The following is a 21006-nucleotide window of genomic DNA, read 5'->3' as shown; positions in this document are numbered from 1 at the left end:
CCAGAAACTCCCCTGGAGTCTAACGGCCATAGACTGAAAGCTGAGGGTCCCCTCTTTCTATGGGTACAAGAATTAAAAAAATCGGCCCTGGGGAACCGGAGATATCTGACTTCAAAGCAGTGGTCCCCATCCAAGCCTGTTAATTGCTCTTCCCAGTCAGATATTTCAGGTTCTCTCTGACTAAAGGTCCATACATAGGTGACTATGCCCAGTGTGTATGATCGCTATCATCACTGGGGGGAAAGCCGCTCAGTGCATACACACTGAGCGGCTTTCCCCCTGCCCGCAACCGACGGAGGGGGGGAGGGGGCATTGCATAGCGCAACACTATGCAAAGCCGTCCTGAAAGCCGCTCATCTGCTGGTATAACCAGCAGATGAACGGCTTTCCCGGCGATGTTGTGGGAGCACACAGCAGTGCTCACCGCTCATCACCAGGGCATACACACTGGGTGGCTCTGAGCTAAAAGCCGTTCAAACCTGCTGTTTTGTGCGACCTTCAGCTCAAAGTCGCCCAGTGTGTATGGGCCTTTAGAGTTTTTCTGAGAGTATATTCCAAAAGCTGGGACTCTCCCCCTTTGATGGTCACTAGTAGCTTGTCTCTACTGTGCTCAGAACCAGAGATATGAGCCTTCCAGCAGCTGGTTACTGCTCCAGCTCCACATACCTTGTATGTAGTTTTATGTACTCGTTAGCAGATTGCTCTGCTACCTGAACTCTGATCCCCTACTCCCCAGTACCATTTGGTAGTCGATTCTCTAGTTTTTTGTTCCATTTAAAGCTAAGAAATCTATTTCTGGGAACTGGAGATATCTGCAGTCAAGCAAGCTTATCGCCCCACCAGAAAATAAATAATAATAAGCCCACTCCACTATACACCCCTCCTCTGCGTATTAAACCTCCTCTACCACCCTGGAAGTTATGTATCAGGACCCCTTCATTCAGCCCAATGCCCCCAACTTCCACCTCATCTCCCACCATCTGTGCAGTAAAGGGGTAATTAGTGGAAATTACTGATCCAGGCCCTACATGCTGAGCGGTTGATATAATACCCACTACCACCTGCAGGACATCAAAGCTTCTGCTCATAGCATCCCCTACCCCTACCGCTGGAGGATCGGTAGGAGCCCCAATACATTGTTATGCCCAGGGGTCTACACTGCTTTTATGTGTGTGTGTGTGTGTGTGTGTGTGTGTGTGTGTGTGTGTGTGTGTGTGTGTGTGCATTTACTGTATATGTGTATATATATATATATATATATATATAATTATTATTATTATTATTATTATTATTATTATTATTATTATTAATATTATATACATTTGGTCTATCTGTAATACTTTATCTGACCCGGCATATACTGGGTCACCTAAGTGTCCATCTCTGTGCTTTGCTCCGCCCCTCTCTGGAAACCTCCTTCTGAAAATCCTGCATTTGCCCCGGATAGTAGGGGTCTGCGGAGGGACAGCACAGTTCTGTTGTGTCCAGACACTTTAGGGGTATGACCTGATGCCAGCAAAACAAAAGAATAATAGCTGCCATGGCAACCTCACATTAGCAAGTCTTCTTGCCTGCAGGCACAGTGAAGATGTTTGGGTTTAATTTTATTTAGGGCAAGGTTATTCCCCAACAACTTGCATACACTTGAAATACATGGGCAATGTTGTGTTCAATATTGCTATATGGGGATGTGGTGAGCAAGCTGTCGATCAGGATGTTGGCAATCAAAATTCTACTGCTGGAATCCCGACTAGCAGCTACAACACCAGCTTCTGAATCCCAACATCACTAGAAATACTGATGCCGGAATCCTAACAGCTGACATCCCAATTTTAAGTATGCATGGATCTCTTAACATTAGGCCTTGGAGGGGTTAGTTTTATCCATTAGGGGGATGTTTGGGAGAAGGGGTAGGCTACGGGAAGGTGGTGAGTTAGAATTAGGCAGTAAGAAGGGGGTTTAGGGACTAAATGGGATGGTAAGGGTTAGGCTATAGGCTGCCGGGTGACCTGGAAAATGTGCACTGTGTGGGGTCCTGAGGACAGAGTTTGAGAACCCCTGATAGAGTATATTGAAAAATTAGAAATGGTTTGTTGCCTATAGAATAGTAGCAATAAATAAAATAGACATTATTTAATGTATTACACCAGTGGTTCGCAACCTTTTTTCTCTCCCGTACCCCTTGATTAGGCTTTTCATTGATGAATACCCCCTCCTCTCAATTTAAAATATAGACAGTACTTATGAGTGTAAGTAAGCGGTATGCGTATCCTTATGCATGTCCTTATATTAAGGAGTAGCGGACAGGAATCGTGCCCTTCCGTGTCTGGCTGCTGGTTGTGTATTGTCTCCAGGGTTACACCTGTAGGATTAATGCTGCTGCTTCTTCCACCCATGTCAGCACAGGGCAGATGATCGCTGATGTCTGAGGGCAGCATGGGTAGCTCCCATTGGATTGCTGGTCAGGCAAAAGCACAATGAGACGCTGATGACGCTGAAGACAGAACCATAAGTGACACAACATGGTTCTTCTCCATAGCAATGGGTCGTCTTCTGCCATCAAAATACTTTTTTTCATCTTCCGCCATTACCAATTTTATTTTAAAGTACCCCCAACTGGTCTGCAGAGTACCCCCAGAGCACTCCAAATCACTGGCAATATGGTCGCTCAGCGACCATATTTCCAGCGATTTCAGCCAATATCGCCCCCGTGTGTACACACCTTAACTGATTGAATTCAGTTGGCCTGAACCTTTTTCTTCTCACAGATTCAATATTTCATGTACATGAAATCAATGAGCAGCTGAATAACTAGCTGGCCGGTATGTGGTTGCTAGGTCGACAGTGTCTAGGTTAGGTAGACGACTATTGGTTCACAGGCAGCAGGTTGACAAATGAAAAAGTTCAACATGCATTAGGTTGAAATGGTCAAAAGGTCGACACAAGCAAAGGGTCGACATGGGCTTCCTTTTTTTTCTTTAAAAAAATTACTTCACCATCCCAGTGGACATGGAGGGGGAATATAATAGTGTGCCAAGCGCAGCTGGCCATTAGAGGAGATGCCGTACACTTATATGGTGCCCATGTCGACGTACATAGACACCGGAAAACCCATGTGGACCTTTTTTTCGGTGACCTTATGTATGTCAATGCTTTGCTTGTGTCAACCTTTTGACCTAATGACTGTCTACCTAAATCTTGTTGACCTAGTGATCCATACCAGCTGAGCCACTTCAGGATTCATGTATGCAGAAGTAGAAGATTGCAGAGACATGTAATACAGGTTGAGTATCCCGTATCCGTGCATCTCTTATCCGAATTATTCCAAAAACCGTGGTTTTTGGAATCATTTTAATATATATTTTTTTTTAACCTCCCTAACCCTCTTTTCATACTTACCAAGTCCCAGGGCATCCACAGCAGGCCTCCGGCATCTTCTCCAGGGTCTCCAGCGGTCCCAGGAATGCATTGCGCGAGTGTGCGCGCAATGCAAGATTTGGATCTTGGGCATCGCAAGGTAAAAAATCGCGTCGGTCGCATCGCATGCGACCAAAAAATCGCATGCGATGCGACCGACGCGATTACCGCGATTTTACATAGGGAACAATGTTAAATGGCCCAAATGACCCGATTTTGCATAGGGAACAATGTTAAATGGCCCACAGAGCCCAAATAGCCACCCTCAAGTGTGAATGGCCCCCCCAATTGTTAACGCCACCCCACGATCAACGTCAACCCGAAGCGTGGCGAGCGCAGCGAGCCCGCGAGGGGCGGCGGTACGCGTCCTCCGACCTTTTCATACCTCCACTATCCACGTCGGCGTGGAGTTGAGAATAGAAAGTGTGGCGAGCGCAGCGAGCCACCGAGCCCGAAGCGTGGCGAGCGGACGCGGATACCTTCACAGGTATCCGCATCCCCTCGCGGGCTCCACAGGTATCCGCGTCCCCTCGCGGGGCTCGCTGCGCTCGACACGCTTCGGGCTCGCCACACTTTCTATTCTCAACTCCACGCCGACGTGGATAGTGGGGGTATGAAAAGGTCGGAGGACGCGTACCGCTGCGCTCGCCACGCTTCGGGTTGACGTTGATCGTGGAGTGGCGTTAACAATTGGGGGGGGCCATTTCACACTTGAGGGTGGCTATTTGGGGTCTGTGGCCCATTTAACATTGTTCCCTATGTAAAATCGGGTCAATTGGGCCATTTAACATTGTTCCCTATGTAAAATCGCGGTAATCGCGTCGGTCGCATCGCATGCGATTTTTGGTTTTAGATAACGGGTAATACAAGTGTTCAAGTAACGATATAGATTGGGCACTAAATATATACCTTTCACGCTGATGTGCAGTTGTGTGGATATCTGTCTTGACAAAGGACCTTTTGGTTCGAAACATCGACATGTAATTATGATGGTGATGTATTAAAAAGCATTTGTGATATTGAATTGGTGAGTGCCCTCAGTCTGGACTATATTTGCATCTGGACACCTGGAATATATATATATATATATATATATATATATATATATATATATATATATATATATATATATATATATATATATATATATATATATATATATATATATATATATATATATATATATATATATATATATATATATATATATATATATATATATATATATATATATATATATATATATATATATATATAATCTATCATAATCAGTACGGATGGTGTAATGGTTAGCATTACTGCCTAACAGCACTGAGGTCATGGGATCGATTCCCACCATGTCTCTAACTGTGTGCAGTTTGTATATTCTCCCCGTACTTGAGTGAGTTTCCTTCGGGTGCTCCGTTTCCTCCCACATTCCAAAAATATACTGGTAGGTTAATTGGCTCCTAGCAAAATTAACCCTAGAATGTCTGTGCGTGCATGTACATGTGGTATATAATATAGCTTGTAAGCTCCACTGGGGCAAAGACAGATGTGAATGTTCAAATATTCTCTGTAAAGCGCTGCGGAATATGTGTGCGCTATATAAGAAACTGTTAATAAATAAATAATTCAAAGTGCTTATAACCTCATATGCTATAATTACACATAGCTCCCACCTCAAAAACAAACAAAAAAGAAACACTCTGGGATGTCTCATACAAACCAATATATATATAGTATGTAAAATATTACTGTCATATAAGAATGCGCAATTTCAGAATAATAGTTTATTCACAATTGGAGGACATATACAACAGTATCAAATCTAAATGATTTAATAGTAAAGGACCGCTTTTGAATGAGAATAGATGCTTGTTCCATAAAATGCTTAGATAGAGTCCTCATTACAGCTAACAAGAGGCAGCCCCCACCCACCCCCATCCCCCCAGAGAGGTCCGGCAATGACAGTGATGGTATGCTTCAAGGCAGATTATTTAAATAAGCCACCGGCAGATAAAGTTATCCTGACCATGAACAGCTGTGAGCATCTTTAGCATGCTCCATATGTGGGCAGGATAGAAAGCGTGGCTCCGTGTCCTGAGCTTCTCAGATAAGAGGGTTACATCCACCACTTTCTTTTACGCATTTCTCTGCACTTGGCAGTTTGTTTTGAGGTCCCATGAGGTGTGATACTCTCAGTGTCAGTCAGTACTACTGGGTGCTCTCCACTGTGTGCTGGTGCACTAACAATTATACATACCATAGTTAGAATCTGCATACTTACAGTGCAGGATTAAATAACTCTATCAGTAAGGTGTCTGTCTCCAGTGAGACATGTCACAAGTTCTAATCCTAGGTACGACTGCTATATATGCTGTATTTGTTTAACAGAAATGATAATGTAAATAATTCTGGTGCAATGAAACAAGATTCATAGAAATATTTCATATTTCATATATTTTATATATCATATGATATATATATCATTTGTGTTGTCTTTTATTTGTTTGGTTATAAGTTTGACTGGTATACATTCGGACAATGTTGGACTGATTTAGACAAAACCAATGTGACATGGCTTGATTGGATCCACATTAGGTTCACAGCCGTTAAAACCCCCAATCCCAACCCGGCATCAAGCCAATACACACACTGGATCAGGGAAGCAAGATACAAACCCGGGGAAAACCAAGGAGGGGAATGGAGGCAGCAGAAAGCCACAGACTGAGAGTTATATAGTGGGGGGAACAGGGTCCCCCAGCAGCACAGAGTATATCAGGAGATGTGTGATGTGTCAGTGAGGATAGGGCTACACAATTGTAAAGTGCAACGGAATATGCTGTGCTATGTAAGAAACTGTAAATAAATAAAAAATATGACAGAGGCAGTGACATGATGTGAGTAGGGGAATGGAGGCAAACGGAAGCCACAGACTGAGAATATTATAGTGGGAAAAGCAAGGTTCCCACCAGCACAGAGTATATCAGGAGATGAGAGTTGTATCAATGAGGACAGGGCTGCATGTGACAGAGGCAGTGACATGATGTGAGGTGGGGAATGGAGGCAGCAGGAAGCCACAGGTTTAGCTGGCAAACTGGTAGGCAGTGATGCCATTCCTCTGTGACTCACAGCATTAGCCAAGACAGATGGCCATGTCCCAGTGACCTGTGGCCACAGCACCATGATCTGTGGCTATGCCTCGTTTTGGGTATATTCTTGTCCACAGACCATCTTTAGCGCTAGAAATCTGCAGTGTGGCTATAAAAAAATATACTTTCCATTAATTGTGCTAGGGCCTCTGAAATCACAATTAGGAAGGGAAAAGTGTTGGGTGGAGTCATTGTTCTTTAACCCCCCCCCCTCCCCTATTGTTCTTCAATCAACAACTAATAAAATATTTTTCATTAAAATAAAATTGCAAAAAGCAACGCTAAAACTAATTCTGAAAGGGATTATAATTATCTTTGTTTTTTCACTTTTGCAGAAAGCACTATAAATCCATGGGAAAGCCTCTCAGTGTAGGCGAATGTGGATAAGCAAGACTTCTGCATTTCACAAGCAGAAAAATTGCTATGATCGGACTAGCAGTCTTGTTTTTACCGATTCACAAATCTTTTTTACAAGTTCAAACAAACATGTTTTCGAGAAGATAAAGATAAAAAAGATAATGACATTTTTTGAACATTTCATATAGTCTTTTGTGTTTTTAGGACCGTTTTATTCCAAACATTTTCTCAACTCCATCTACATGAATCAATGAACCCATAACTAATAATAGAAATTCAGAGACTCAGACTTTGCTAAAACAGTTTTCTTATTTTTGCTTCTGGATTTGGAAACACTTTTATTCTGTATTTATCCTCTATGTATCTATTTATTTTTGCAGTGTTTGGGAATGAAAGGCATATTTTTTTTAATAACGCTTATCTGTTAAGCCATGGTAGATCTGTTGGTATGACTCACTGACCCCTGAATCCAGTGCTTATAGAACAGACATTATTTCAATCTTGACTGCCAGGGCCAAAAAGATAAAACAGTATAACATCTGGGACTTTGTGTGCATATGATACAGTATCTGCTAAATAAATTGTATTATTTCCAGAATGCTGCCATACAAGTAAAGGAAGCATATTCGAAAAAATTTCAAAGACAAGAAAACTCCATTAAAACACATGGCAGCTGAGTCTGGATGGTAATCCTTTTAATCTATAATAAGACCATTCACATTGTACAGAGCCTGGGGAATGCAGGGTAGTACAGGAGATCTCACCACGACAATGTAACTACTGTATGGGACGGTGACCGACCATTTTAGGACCCCATGCATGCATGGGCGAATTTAGGGGTCAGGCCGCCCCTAGGCACAACATTTTTGTGCCCCCCCCCTATTTTAATGTAATCATATATGTATATACATTGTTATTTATATATTTCATATAAATGTATCTGTAGCCCACCATAATATTTTTTTAAGCACTCTGGACTGCTCACTGTACGGAGGACCCGGAGGGAGGGAGGCACTTATTAGTACAGTGATTACTAGCACATTGTCTCCGTCAGTCTCTCTCCAGCTCACACACTGTGACTGACTGAGCGCAGGGAGGATCTGCGCGCCGCTCAGCTGCTGGATACACAGCAGCCAATAGACTGTGTGTGTATAGAGTAGCCAATGGGCGGGAGCCGGCAGAAGTGAGCATGAGCCATTTCCGGACGCGCAGGGGGACCGTTGGACCCAGCCACTAAGCGGTGATGTAATGTGCATGGCAGAGTGGGTGGGCAGTGGCGGGTTACGAGTGGCGCTGCCGCCGACATATGATAATTCATGTCTGGGGCGGCAGCGCTCGTCACTCGCCTCTGCCCACCCGCTCTGCCATGCAGCTATTTAACAGAATGTCAGCCTGCCTGCCGCCCTTAATTGGTGCCGCCCTGAGGCCGGTGCCTCACGGGCCTAGGCACAAATCCGGCCCTGCATGCATGTCTGGACCGCTAGGACAGCGGTAGCAGCCATTGCGACACAAACATGGCTGGCCTGCACCTGGCTTCACAGCTAGGCATAACAGCCAGGGGGCAACCAGTAATGTGCAATGTGCATGCAAAAGTTTGCGTTCACATCGAGGTGCAGAACCTGGTGTGCAGGGCATCCCAGGCTGGGGGGCCCACGTGCCACCAAGGGTTGTAGTTTTGCAAGGATTCAGAACATGCAGGACTAGGGTGGGGGTTGTTAACTGTGCGTATCGCAGTGTGCACACTAGAATCTTTTACTATATCCTCTAAAGTGTATGGAGATAATCTTAGGGTGAGAGTTAATTCTGTGCCCAAAAAATGTGGTTGAAATATTGTTTTATTGCAAAAGGACTTCAGTTGGGATCAATGTCATTTGCATGTTCTCATGAAAATTCAAAGTGACCAATAGTCTGTGAGACTGCTCTGGCTTCACTGTGACTGGCAGTGACTTCCTATTGGAAGTCCGACCTGCCAGTCACTCAAGGTCTTCCTCCGGGATGCAAATGCGCAGCAGTCCCCAAAACGGGTTCCGCACATGTGCAGTACCGTGAACCATACTGCGCATGAGCCGGAACCCAGGGACCCGATCAAGCCTCCGGGGGCTGCTGCAAAGGCAGCCCACGGAGACTTGGGCCAGCGCATGCGCAGTATGTATGAAGTTACTGCGCATGCTCTGGCCCCGTGCAGTGCATACTTTCATCCTTTAATGTCTCACAACTTTTTAAAACAGGGAAAAAACATTGTTTAATTATAATAATAATAATGTGATTGTGCTTAGTACTATATATAATAGATTGAATAATACATACAATTATTGGTTATGTGTAGATTACAGATATATATATCTATATATATATCTATATATATATATATATATATATATATATATAGATATATATATAGATATATATATATATATATATAGATATATATATATAAACAATGTTGATGGCTTTAAAGCCAAAATTCCTTAAATGTTTTCAAAGATTTAAAAACAAAACAGTAGCACAGTGATTGCTTAGTAATCCTGCTCATTAAATTAATTACCAAAAGGAATCTTGAAATCACCATTTTAGCAATAAATACTCTCTATAGATTAATGTTTTATTTTAAAATGCTAAATGTATTTCATTTTGTTTGTGATGTAGGCAAAAGGGGATGAAGGTTTTTTTTCCCAATATCCAACAGTATCTGACTTGGATTTTTATGGGTTTGGTAGTGCATAATTTCTTAACCCATTATAAAATGACACCATGTAAACTTAAAAATGCTATGTATGTTTAAAATTATTGTATTGTACTATTACCAGCAACTAATGTGCAATTTTATTTATACACATTTATACAGAGGACATTTATACAGAGGACATTTTTACTGGACATTCCCAGCCCCGTCAACCTCAGGATGATGAGGAGACATTCACCCATCTAAGGCCGGTTTCCTCACCTCCTGCAACACCACAACATCAGCCCACACCAACAGCCCAGTTTAGCCCTCAGAGTCTGCAAATACCACACATGGAGTTCTGTCAAAAGTGGGGGCACATCATGCAGCCACTCAGGGTATCTTAAATTAGCATACAGGTGTAGGGTCCTTTGGTGCACACCAATTGAGAAGTGCGACCATGCAGAGACCTTTCAGTAGTACTGTATACAAAGACAAGGTTGCAGGTGCACAATTCAAACTCCCAATTTATTAATAATAAACATTGCAATAAAATGTAGCATTTTTAGTGAGGTTCTTCGCTTAGTTATGGCCACGGCTTGCCCACCGCGTCCAGGTGACCTCATTAGTTGGGCAAGTCCCTAACATTTGGGGGGGGGGGGGTACAAATCTAGGGCACAGGGCACCCCAAAATGAAGCAGCTGAGTGACCCCAGGGCAACACAAGAGTGAAGAAAATATATAGTGAAAAAAGTGAGGATAGGGATGAAAGTGAATATGAAAATAAGTGTTAATCTGTGTTGCCTCTGAGGCCACACATCCACAGCAGTTCAGGGGGGCCCCCAACCCAGAAATGCACCGCCCATCTGATATTCCAATATACATTTGTGCAGGTCTCAAGCAGCCCATACACGCTGCTATGAAAGCTGACCCGATGTGTGCTTTGAGGTGCGCGCTCCCGCGCACCTCATCGCACAGTACAAAAAGTATGTGCTTGCACATACGTTTTGTACCTAGTTCTCATCAAATCGCATCGCATTGCATGCACAATGTGTGCACATGCAATGCAATGCGATTTGATCCATGCTAGTACAGCACGGAAAGAGCGCCCATAAAGCAGCGTGTATGGGCTGCTTCAGGAACCTAATTAAAACCAAGTCTTAAATCAGCTGTAAACATGCAGGAGATTGCAGAACAGAATACCACATCTACCGTGCGATAACGCGTCTTGGGGGGAGGTGTGTATTATGCACAATGTGCACAGAGACATGCATAATGTTCTAAATTTTGAGGAAAGATACCTGACATTGATGCAGGCTATGGTCCAACAGCAAGTAACTACAGTATCATATGCCTGATGGAGAGCCAAGGACAAGGCACCAGGGAAATGAACACTACATTGACTCTGCTCCTTTAAAATTAGGGGTTGGCAGGTTCTCAAGTATCAGGCCCCACAAGCCCAATGTCCACTCCAGTGCAATTGCCACTAAGGAGATCTGGTCACCCTTGACTATCCCAAGACCCAGCAGTAGCACCGCTTCTAGAGGTCGCAAACGCTGATCAGAACCTATCCTATTTTGTTTAAATATGTGTTTATTTCTCCTATTTTGCCTATTTTTCATACTGTACATACACACATACATACATATATTTATACAAAGTGCTGTGTCTGTGTGGGTGGACACAAATATTTATCTTGCCTCCGGGCAACTGAAATGAACTTATTCCACTGTTTGGAGTTTGATTTCAATATTTTGAAAAAGTTGATTGCAATATTTTTACTAAGATGACAAAGTTTTTATTGGTAATTTATAATCCACACATTTGAGCAGGGGCGTAGATATGGATTAATATCTGACTAGTTTCATGTGTGTAAATCTTGAACATGTGAAATATGCCACAAAATCATGGCGTATTGTTTAGTCATATATTATTATTTTTTTTTTACGATTTTCCGAAATTTACGCACCAAATACGCACGTATTTCACAAGAACTCTTAGTAAATTTGAATTCAATTGCAGTGAATGGTGAAATACGTGCATGTACTTTCAAGGGGGTATACATTCATAAATAAAAATACGAATGAAAATATTGGTCATAAAAAAAGAAAACCCATATGCATTGTAGGGTTAGTTCGTGTATTTGTACCCATTCGATCTTAGTAAATTTACCCCAAACACTATCATGTAAATGAAGAAATTTAAAGGACATTTTTGTGAAATTGACACATTGAAAATTGGTTTGGTCAGAAATGATACTATGATATAACTGTAAAACAAAACTGAAATATACATTACAAAGACCAAATGTGTCATTTCTGCTGTCAAATTCTTTGAAAGTGAAACAACTGCACATGTTGTGCTCCAGTCCTGGGCCTATACACAGTGCACAGAGCCAGCTGGAATTGCTCTTGATGAGATCTTGGCAACAGCATTTTTAGATAAAACCATTTGATTTTCATTCCTTGTTTACATGAATATAACTTCATATACCATTATTCCTGCTTTCATTTTGTTTCTTCTATTTGTTAATGATATTTTATTCATGGTATTGACATTTTTTTATGCAGGATTCAGCTGCTTTTTTTTGTAATTATTTTATTATAATTTATGGTTTGATGCTTGTATTATTTTTGGTTCTTTTTTTATTTTGTCGTTTGAGTTGTGTTATGAATACAGCGTTAATTATGTAATAATTTAATCACAGCCTACACAATTTCTTCTAATTATACACGGCTATTACAAAAATCTCATAATGGAATGAATATTCAGTTGTCAACTGAGCCATCCATTTTTAGTATCCTACAGTTGTAGTGATTACATTGCTATTCCATAAACTTGGATGAGATCAGATATCTGAACAACACCTGTCATTTCTCTTTCACCACTTCTTTTCCATATACTCGCTGATTCTGTTTGACTCGGTAAGCTGCAGAGATTGAAGCTTACCATGTTCCAGAGGGTCTGCTCCACCACCCCCTGAGTCGCCGCTGCCGCCGTTTCCCCTCTCAAGCATGCGAGGGGATGTGTCAGGAAGACACATTCCCTCGCATGTGCCTGCAGCAGCAGAAATCATGACTTCTCCAGGGCACGCAAATATAAGTCAGGCGCCCTGTGTTTTCATGGGGACGTCCATGAAAGGCTGGGTGTTCCCATGGATGCAACCTGCCCCCTGCCCGCACAGCTCAGTGCGAAAGGGTCAGCGACTATGCAAGTTGCCAAGTCCATTTGCCAAGTGAGCCTGCACATGTGCATAAATCATTAAACCATTGCTTCCCCGTGTAAACACGTGGGGGAGCGATAGAACCAGAATGACCCCATACTGGATCTTGAGCCTTGGCAGAGGCAGCGGATGCAGTATTATTTAGTTTCATAGTGCATGTAATTCATAGTGAATTGTAATAGGGTGCAATATTTAGTAACGTGCAACTTTTTGGTAAAAAACTTCCCAAAATTGTGAAAATTGCACATGTACAGATGGAGCGCCGCTCATTTAGCCCAGGGAATCACCAAATCCCCTGAGCTGGCACAGGCCAGCGGAGAAGCACCTTATCTGCCGTGGATACACTTGTGCATCCCAGTCACTCGGCGGGAGGGAGCAAAATCCCTGCCCGTCTCCACTTCAGGATTGGGGGGTGCTGGCAGCTACGGTTGAGCGGCGGTGAGCGACAGGAAGGTGGCGGAGGGCAGTAGCGGGCTCCGTCAGAACGGGGCGCATGAACATCTCATGCATGCGCCCCCTTCTGGTAGTTGGTGCAGGTTGGTGATTTTATTGCCAGCTCTGGATGTAGTAGCGTGTGATTTGCAGTAAAAACTGCACATTTTGCCATGACCAAAAAAATCACACATTCAAAATCGCATCCAGATGTTTTTTCATAAAAAACATCAAAATCTTAAATGTAACAGGGTGCAGTTTTTTAAATCACAAATGACATTACCAAAAATCACAAAAAAATAGTTTAGGTCCAGGCTGATGAGTTTGACAGAACCATGCACAAATCAGTGAGATCTGTGCATGGTTCTGTCCAAAGAAAGTTGTTTATTTTGTGGTTAAAGATATAACTAAAGTTTAACATTGAGTTGTGCTGTGGAAGAACAAGTCCCAGCATGTGGGACATTAAAAGGCCAACTGGGACTTGTATTCCCACAGCATGACCAAAGTTACATCAGGTCATGCTCAGTCCATTCCATTGGTGCTGCAGTGCTGTGTTACATATCAGTCTCGGAGGGACCTGCTCTGCTGTGTACAGTTCAGTGGTGCTGTGCTCAGGGCCGGTGCAAGGCGGTTTGGCACCCTAGGCAAAACTTCTAATAATGCGCCCCCCCTTTACCCGGTTTCGTTATTTGTTTGGAATAAAGTATATATATATACAGTTATGGCCAGGTACATCGTGGTTTACAACGCGCTTTTGAGGGCTCTGACTTGCGAGTTGCAGATTGCGTTATGTCCTGCGTTATGTACCACGCCATGTAATACATAGTTTAACCACTGGGTGACTAATGCTCCACGTTAAGACTTTACGCTACGGATTTTTGCTAAACAGCCACTTTTCACTACGGATCTTGTCCTTACTTTACGGACAGAGTGTTTGTACTGTATTTATTCGCAGAAGCAGCTACGTACGGTCATTTATGTAATTGGTACAGAAGCCATGCTAACCTTTGCTATTGCTGGATGACTACTTAAAACATTATTTGAGGACCTACAGTATTTTTTAGTAAAAAAAAAAATAGTACGTATAAAAAATGAAAATATATTGTAACCAACTGAGGATCGAACTCCTGATGCTGACATAGTGAAGCCGTGCTACACGCTAGGCCACTGTTGCCTGTGATTATAGTACTGGCAGATGGTTACCATGGCTTCTGCACCAATCACATACAGTTCATGACCATACAGTACGTCACTGCGGCTGCGAATAAAATACAAAAACTCTGTCCGTAAAGTAAGGACAAAATCCGTAGTGTAAAGTATGATACTGTAGGTCCTCAAATAATGTATTAAGTAGTCATCCAGCAATAGCAAAGGTTAGCATGGCTTCTGTACCAATTACATAAATGACCGTACGTAGCTGCTTCTGCGAATAAATACAAACACTCTGTCCGTAAAGTAAGGACAAGATCCGTAGTGAAAAGTGGCTGTTTAGCAAAGGTTAGCGAATTTAATCCCAAAACACGGTCTTTAAAGCAAGGAATTTTACCTGAAAAGCTAAATCTATTTTGCGAAAAAAACCATTCTCTGTAGCGCAGTATGTATGGGTATTAGCTATCGTGTACATGGAGGCCTGCCATTGTGAATTTTTGTTTGTGGAAAAGTCAGAAAGAATTTGATAAGCACCAACTACTGTAACTACAGTACCTGTATTGGTTTAAAAAAAAAAAAAAGTAAGTTTAAAAAAATGAAAATATATTGTAACCAACTGAGGATCGAACTACTGATACTGAGATAGTGAAGCCGTGCCTCTACCTGCTAGGCCACTGTTGCCTGTGATTATACTGCTGGCAGATGGTTAGCATGGCTTCTGCACCAATTACATACAGTTCATGACCATACAGTACGTTACTGCGGCTGCGAATAAAATACTAAAACTCTGTCCGTAAAGTAAGGACAAAATCCGTAGTGTAAAGTATGATACTGTAGGTCCTCAAATAATGTTTTAAGTAGTCATCCAGCAATAGCAAAGGTTAGCATGGCTTCTGTACCAATTACATAAATGACCGTACGTAGCTGCTTCTGCGAATAAATACAAACACTCTGTCCGTAAAGTAAGGACAAGATCCGTAGTGAAAAGTGGCTGTTTAGCAAAGGTTAGCGAATTTAATCCCGAAACACGGTCCTCAAAGCAAGGAATTTTACCTGAAAAGCTAAATTTATTTTGCGGAAAAAAAATGTTCTCTGTAGCGCAGTATGTATGGGTATTAACTGTACATGGAGGCCTGCCATTGTGAATTTTTGTTTGTGGAAAAGTCCGAAAGAATTTGATAAGCACCAAATACTGTAACTACAGTACCTGTATTGGTTTAAAAAAAAAAAAGTATGTTTAAAAAATGAAAATATATTGTAACCAACTGAGGATCGAACTCCTGATACTGACATAGTGCAGCTGTGCCTCTACCCGCTAGGCCACTGTTGCCTGTGATTATAGTACAAGCAGATGGTTAGCATGGCTTCTGCACCAATCACATACAGTTCATGACCATACAGTACGTCACTGCGGCTGCGAATAAAATACAAAAACTCTGTCCGTAAAGTAAGGACAAAATCCGTAGTGTAAAGTACAGTATGATACTGTAGGTCCTCAAATAATGTTTTAAGTAGTCATCCAGCAATAGCAAAGGTTAGCATGGCTTCTGTTCCAATTACATAAATGACCGTACGTAGCTGCTTCTGCGAATAAATACAAACACTCTGTCCGTAAAGTAAGGACAAAATCCGTAGTGAAAAGTCGTGGCGGCCACTGTTTTGTAGAAGAGATTTTTACGCATGCGCTGTACTGTTTGGGAAAAGTGACATCTGGTGGTCAATGAGTGTAACTGCAGGTTACATTTACAAGATTACGTTACGTTATAATGCGATCTATAACGGGACTATAGCACAAGGAGCAGACGCGATCCATGCGCGATTTGCATAGCGCACTTTATGCGCAACGCAGCCACGATATACTTGGGCATAACTGTATATATATATATATGTTTCTGTGCAGGCAACCGGTGCGCAGAAATTTACTTCAAAGAAAGAGCCAGATCACTCAGGACTATAATACATTCTATATATTTCCTTCCCACACCTGTACTCTAGTATCCCTCACACACCTGTACTCCAGTATCCCTCACACACCTGTACTCCAGTATCCCTCACACACCTGTACTCCAGTATCCCTCACACACCTGTACTCCAGTATCCCTTCCCCAGCCCTGCACCTCCCCCAAACACATGTTCCCCAGCCCTGCACCTCCCCCAAAACACATGTTCCCCAGCCCTGCACTTAACCCAACACACATGTTCCCCAGCCCTGCACCTCCCCCAAAACTCATGTTCCCCAGCCCTGAACTTAACCCAACACACATGTTCCCCAGCCCTGCACCTCCCCCAAAACACATGTTCCCCAGCCCTGCACCTCCAACACACATGCTCCCCAGCACACGTTCCCCAGCCCTGCACCTCCAACACACATGTTCCCCAGCCCTGCACCCCCAAAACACATGTTCCCCAGCCCTGCACCTCCAACACACATGCTCCCCAGCACACGTTCCCCAGCCCTGCACCTCCAACACACATGTTCCCCAGCCCTGCACCTCCAACACACATGTTCCCCAGTCCTGCAACACACATGTCCCCCAGCCCTGCACGTTACCCAACACACATGTTCCCTATCCCTGCACCTCCAACACACATGTTCCCCAGTCCTGCAACACACATGTCCCCCAGCCCTGCACTTTACCCAACACACATGTTCTCCAGCCCTGCACCTCCCCCAACACACGTTCCCCAGCCCTGCACTTTCCCCAACACACATGTTCCGCAGCCCTGCACTTCCCCCAACACACATGCCCCCAGCCCTGCACTTCCCCCAACACACATGTTCCCCAGCCCAGCAACACACATGCCCCCAGCCCTGCACTTCCCCCAACTCATATGTAAAACCATCCCTGCACCTCCCCTCCCTCAAATACATAAAGTATGTGCTGCCAGTCACCTGTGCTGTATGTCTGGATGCTCTGGCTGCTGGCAGGGTCTCTTAGGAATCGGCTCTTGTGCTGGAGGGGGCGGAGCTACCAGACGATCTCTGTGTGAAGAGCAGCAGCAGGAAGCAGAAGAGCAGGACACAAGCCTCATAACTGCTGCTGGAAGCTGAGCCCAGCAATCATCCACTGTACCTGCTCCCAGGCCCAGGTAACAGCATGTGCAAAATGTGCTGGGGGAAAGTGTCAGGCTCCCCTACAACTCAGGAAGTCCAGTAAAATACTAAATTTACATGATCAAAGTACTGGGGCGCCCTCTAGTGGCCAGCGCCCTAGACAGCTGCCTAAAGCTGCCTAGTGGTAGCTCCGGCCCTGGCTGTGCTGCCTGTATCAGTTGGGCGGTGACCTGCTTTATCAGTCCAGTGGTGCAGTGCTGTTTTATATATATATATATATATATATATATATATATATATATATATATATATATATATATATGTATCAGTCCCAGTGATAATAATAATTACACACATAATTTTTTAGCTGCTGGTGTGTATTAGGTACGCTCCAGGCCATGACACATACTAATTACAGACATGCCCTGTGTGTATTGGGTACACTCTGTGTGACACAAAATAATTAGAGGGGCTGCCCAGTGTATATTGGGATCACTTCCGGCGGTGACACATAATACATTTTACAGAAGTACCCTGTGTGTATTGGGTATGCTCTGTGTGAAACACAATTATTAGAGGGACTGCCTGGTGTGTATTAAGTATGGTCCCAGTGGTGAAACATCATTTTTAAGGGGCTGCCTGGTGTGTATTGGGTACCCGCTCTGTGGTGACACATAATTTTTAGGGGCTGCCTGGTGTGTATTGGGTAAGCTCCCAGTGACACATCATTTTTTATATCACTACAGAAAAAAAAAGGGAGAACAAAAACGTGGCGGATAAAACAGGGAAAGATCAGACCCACTTCCTCCTAGTGCTAAAGCTGCTGCCACTAGTCATGATATAGATCATGAAATGCCATCAACGTCATCTGCCAAGGCTGATGCTCAATGTCATAGAGGGCATGTAAAATCCAGAAAGCCAAAGTTCATTAAAATTAAATTAAACTTAAATCATATGAGAAGAAACATAAACTTGCCAATAGGCAATTTAGGACACGGAGTAGCAAGGAATGGCTAAGGCCCTGGCCTATGTTCATGACTAGTGGTTTAGCTTAACATGATGATGGAAGCCCTCCTTCCGCTCCCAACACTGGAGGGGAGGAGGTGGCTCCTTCCACAATTTGCATGCCCTCTGCAAGTGCTGGAATGAGCACCCACAGTCCAGTTTCTGATATTCAAATTGAAGATGTCACTGTTGAAGTACACCAGGATGAGGATATGGGTATAGCTTGGGCTGAGGAGGGCATTGATGAGGAGGATACTGATCAGAGGCAGACTGAGTTGGGGGCAGCTGCCACCTGCCCTCTGGGCCACTACATATTTAGCTCTCTAGGGCCGCAGCCAAAGTCATATATAAGTGGCAATCAGGAATAAAAGAACGCCGGCCGCTCAGTCTTTGCTGTAATACAATCGGAGGTTGCAGTTTGCAATTCCGCCTGGCTGAGCTTCTCCCTCACAGATGAATCTATGTAACAGCAGGACATGCGGCTGACTGGCCACACCACTGCGGAAGAGAAGGCTGCTGTGAGGAAGAAGCTCAAGGAGGCGGAACTGCAAGCTGCATCATCCGATAGTATTGCAGCACAGACCGTGCTCCCAATGCCTGCTGAAGCTGCTTCTAGTCCCTCTTAACTTCTGTGGCTGCCAGTGCCGTGGAGAGAGCAGCCACAGCTGCCGTTTGCTGACTTTCGCCCCCCTCATGCCCGGCGCCTGTGCTGCATCCCACCCACTCCAAGCTCCAAGTCCTGCTGCCGGATGGGATTAAATTTAGCACTGCTGGACCCCCGTCACTGCCTGCTCCTCACTTCCGCTCCTCATCAGGAGACACAGGCCTGACAGCACAGTGGTATTCATCGTAGAGGTTGGGGGAGGGATACAGTGTGTGTCCTGTGTGTGTGCCCCTGGACTGATCCCTATACAATATATATTTAAATATGTATGTGTGTGTGTGTCAGTGTGCCCTTGGTCCCTATACAATGTTTGGAGGTGTCAGTGTGCACTTAGCTCCTATACAATGTGTATGTCTCAATGTGCCCCTGGTCCCTATACAATATATGTGTGTCTCTGTGCCTCTGGTGCCTATACAATGTGTGGGGGTGTCAGTGTATAAGACACATATAAGGTGTGTACTTGCCAGTGTGCCCCTGGTCCCTTTACAATGTGTGTGTGTCAGTGTGCCCCTGGTCCCTATACAATGTGTATGTGTGTGTCAGTGTGCCCCTGGTGTGCACAATTAGATAATCAGATTTTGCATGTTTTTTTTTTGCCTCATCCATTTTGCCGCTTTGCTGGTAGAAAAGCTGGGCCACTTGATTGCATTTTCCTCACCGCCTAAAAGTTGTCTGGCAGCCACTGATGCTGATGGTGATGTGGTCTGATTAAATCAGACACCGGACGAGAAAGTTGTTGTTGGTGGGGTAGAAAAGGGCATCAACATGCCTGGGCAGAGGACCAAAAGATCCACATCATGTGTCTGGAATTCTTTCTACCCCAATCCAGACAGCAACTGTGTCGCATACAGATGGAGTACTTGCCAGCCTTGCTGGCGGATCGCCAGAACGTCCCCGCTGGCGATCCGCCAGCAGCCTCGCCATCCATTATACTGAGATGCGCGTGCGTCTCACGCGCACGCGCGTCTCAGTCTCCGGCGCCGGGGCGAAGGAAACCCTGTCCGTCTCCGCCTCAGGGAGACGGACAGGGTTAGGGGGGGTTACGGGGGGGGGGTGCGGGCAGGCAGCGGGGACCCCGGGTTACCGCCGACAAGCCGGCGGGAACCCGGGGGAGCAGATGGAAGCGCCGTCGGAAGGGGACGCGCGCGCCTCTCGTGCGCGCGCGTCCCCTTCTCACCATCGATATGGTGCTGGCGGGGAATGGCGGCTGGCGTCGCCAGTGTCCTCGGTGTCCTGAAAAATGCGGTCATACCCACTGTCAAATTAACCACCAACTTAAACTGAACATGATCAGCAGGTCGTGCAGGTATCATGGAGGCTGGGCAGGCCTTGTTTATTTCATGCACATTGTAACTTTAATGCAATGCCGGATGATGAGGTTATACAGATGTACCGGCTCAGTAGTGACAACATTCTTTATCTGTATAACCTCATCAGACTGGAGCTACAACCTGAGACAGGATGCTGATTTGCTGCGTCAGGCCTGACTGTGTTGTACTTTTTTTGCAGAATGAAATCAAATGAATTACGGCAGATTAGTAAATTTCCACCACTGAATCCAATGAAATGGAGTCAGTAGGAGTGTACATACGAAACAGCAGGCCACATGGGTACTGTATGCTGAAAATTGTAAAGCAATTAATTTAAAGAAAAAAATCTAACGTACATCTTGACATAGCCTTTTTTATATTTAACTTTCTTACATATAATTACTATGGTTTCTTTAAACCTTTGGGTGCCAACGTTACTGTGAGAGATTCTCAAAATATCCTCTAAAATGCCAGCCTCGCTCAGCATCGCTTGAGAAATACAGCCAAGTCAATTAAATTAATATTTTGAGCATCTCTCACAACACTGTGTTGAAAACCAGAAATTTAACAAGCCTACTTTCATTAGTACCATATATACT

Source organism: Crinia signifera, chromosome 2 (assembly GCF_055691185.1).
Source record: "Crinia signifera chromosome 2, ASM5569118v1, whole genome shotgun sequence".
Classification (NCBI taxonomy): Eukaryota; Metazoa; Chordata; class Amphibia; order Anura; family Myobatrachidae; genus Crinia; species Crinia signifera.
This window is presented reverse-complemented; position numbering follows the sequence as displayed.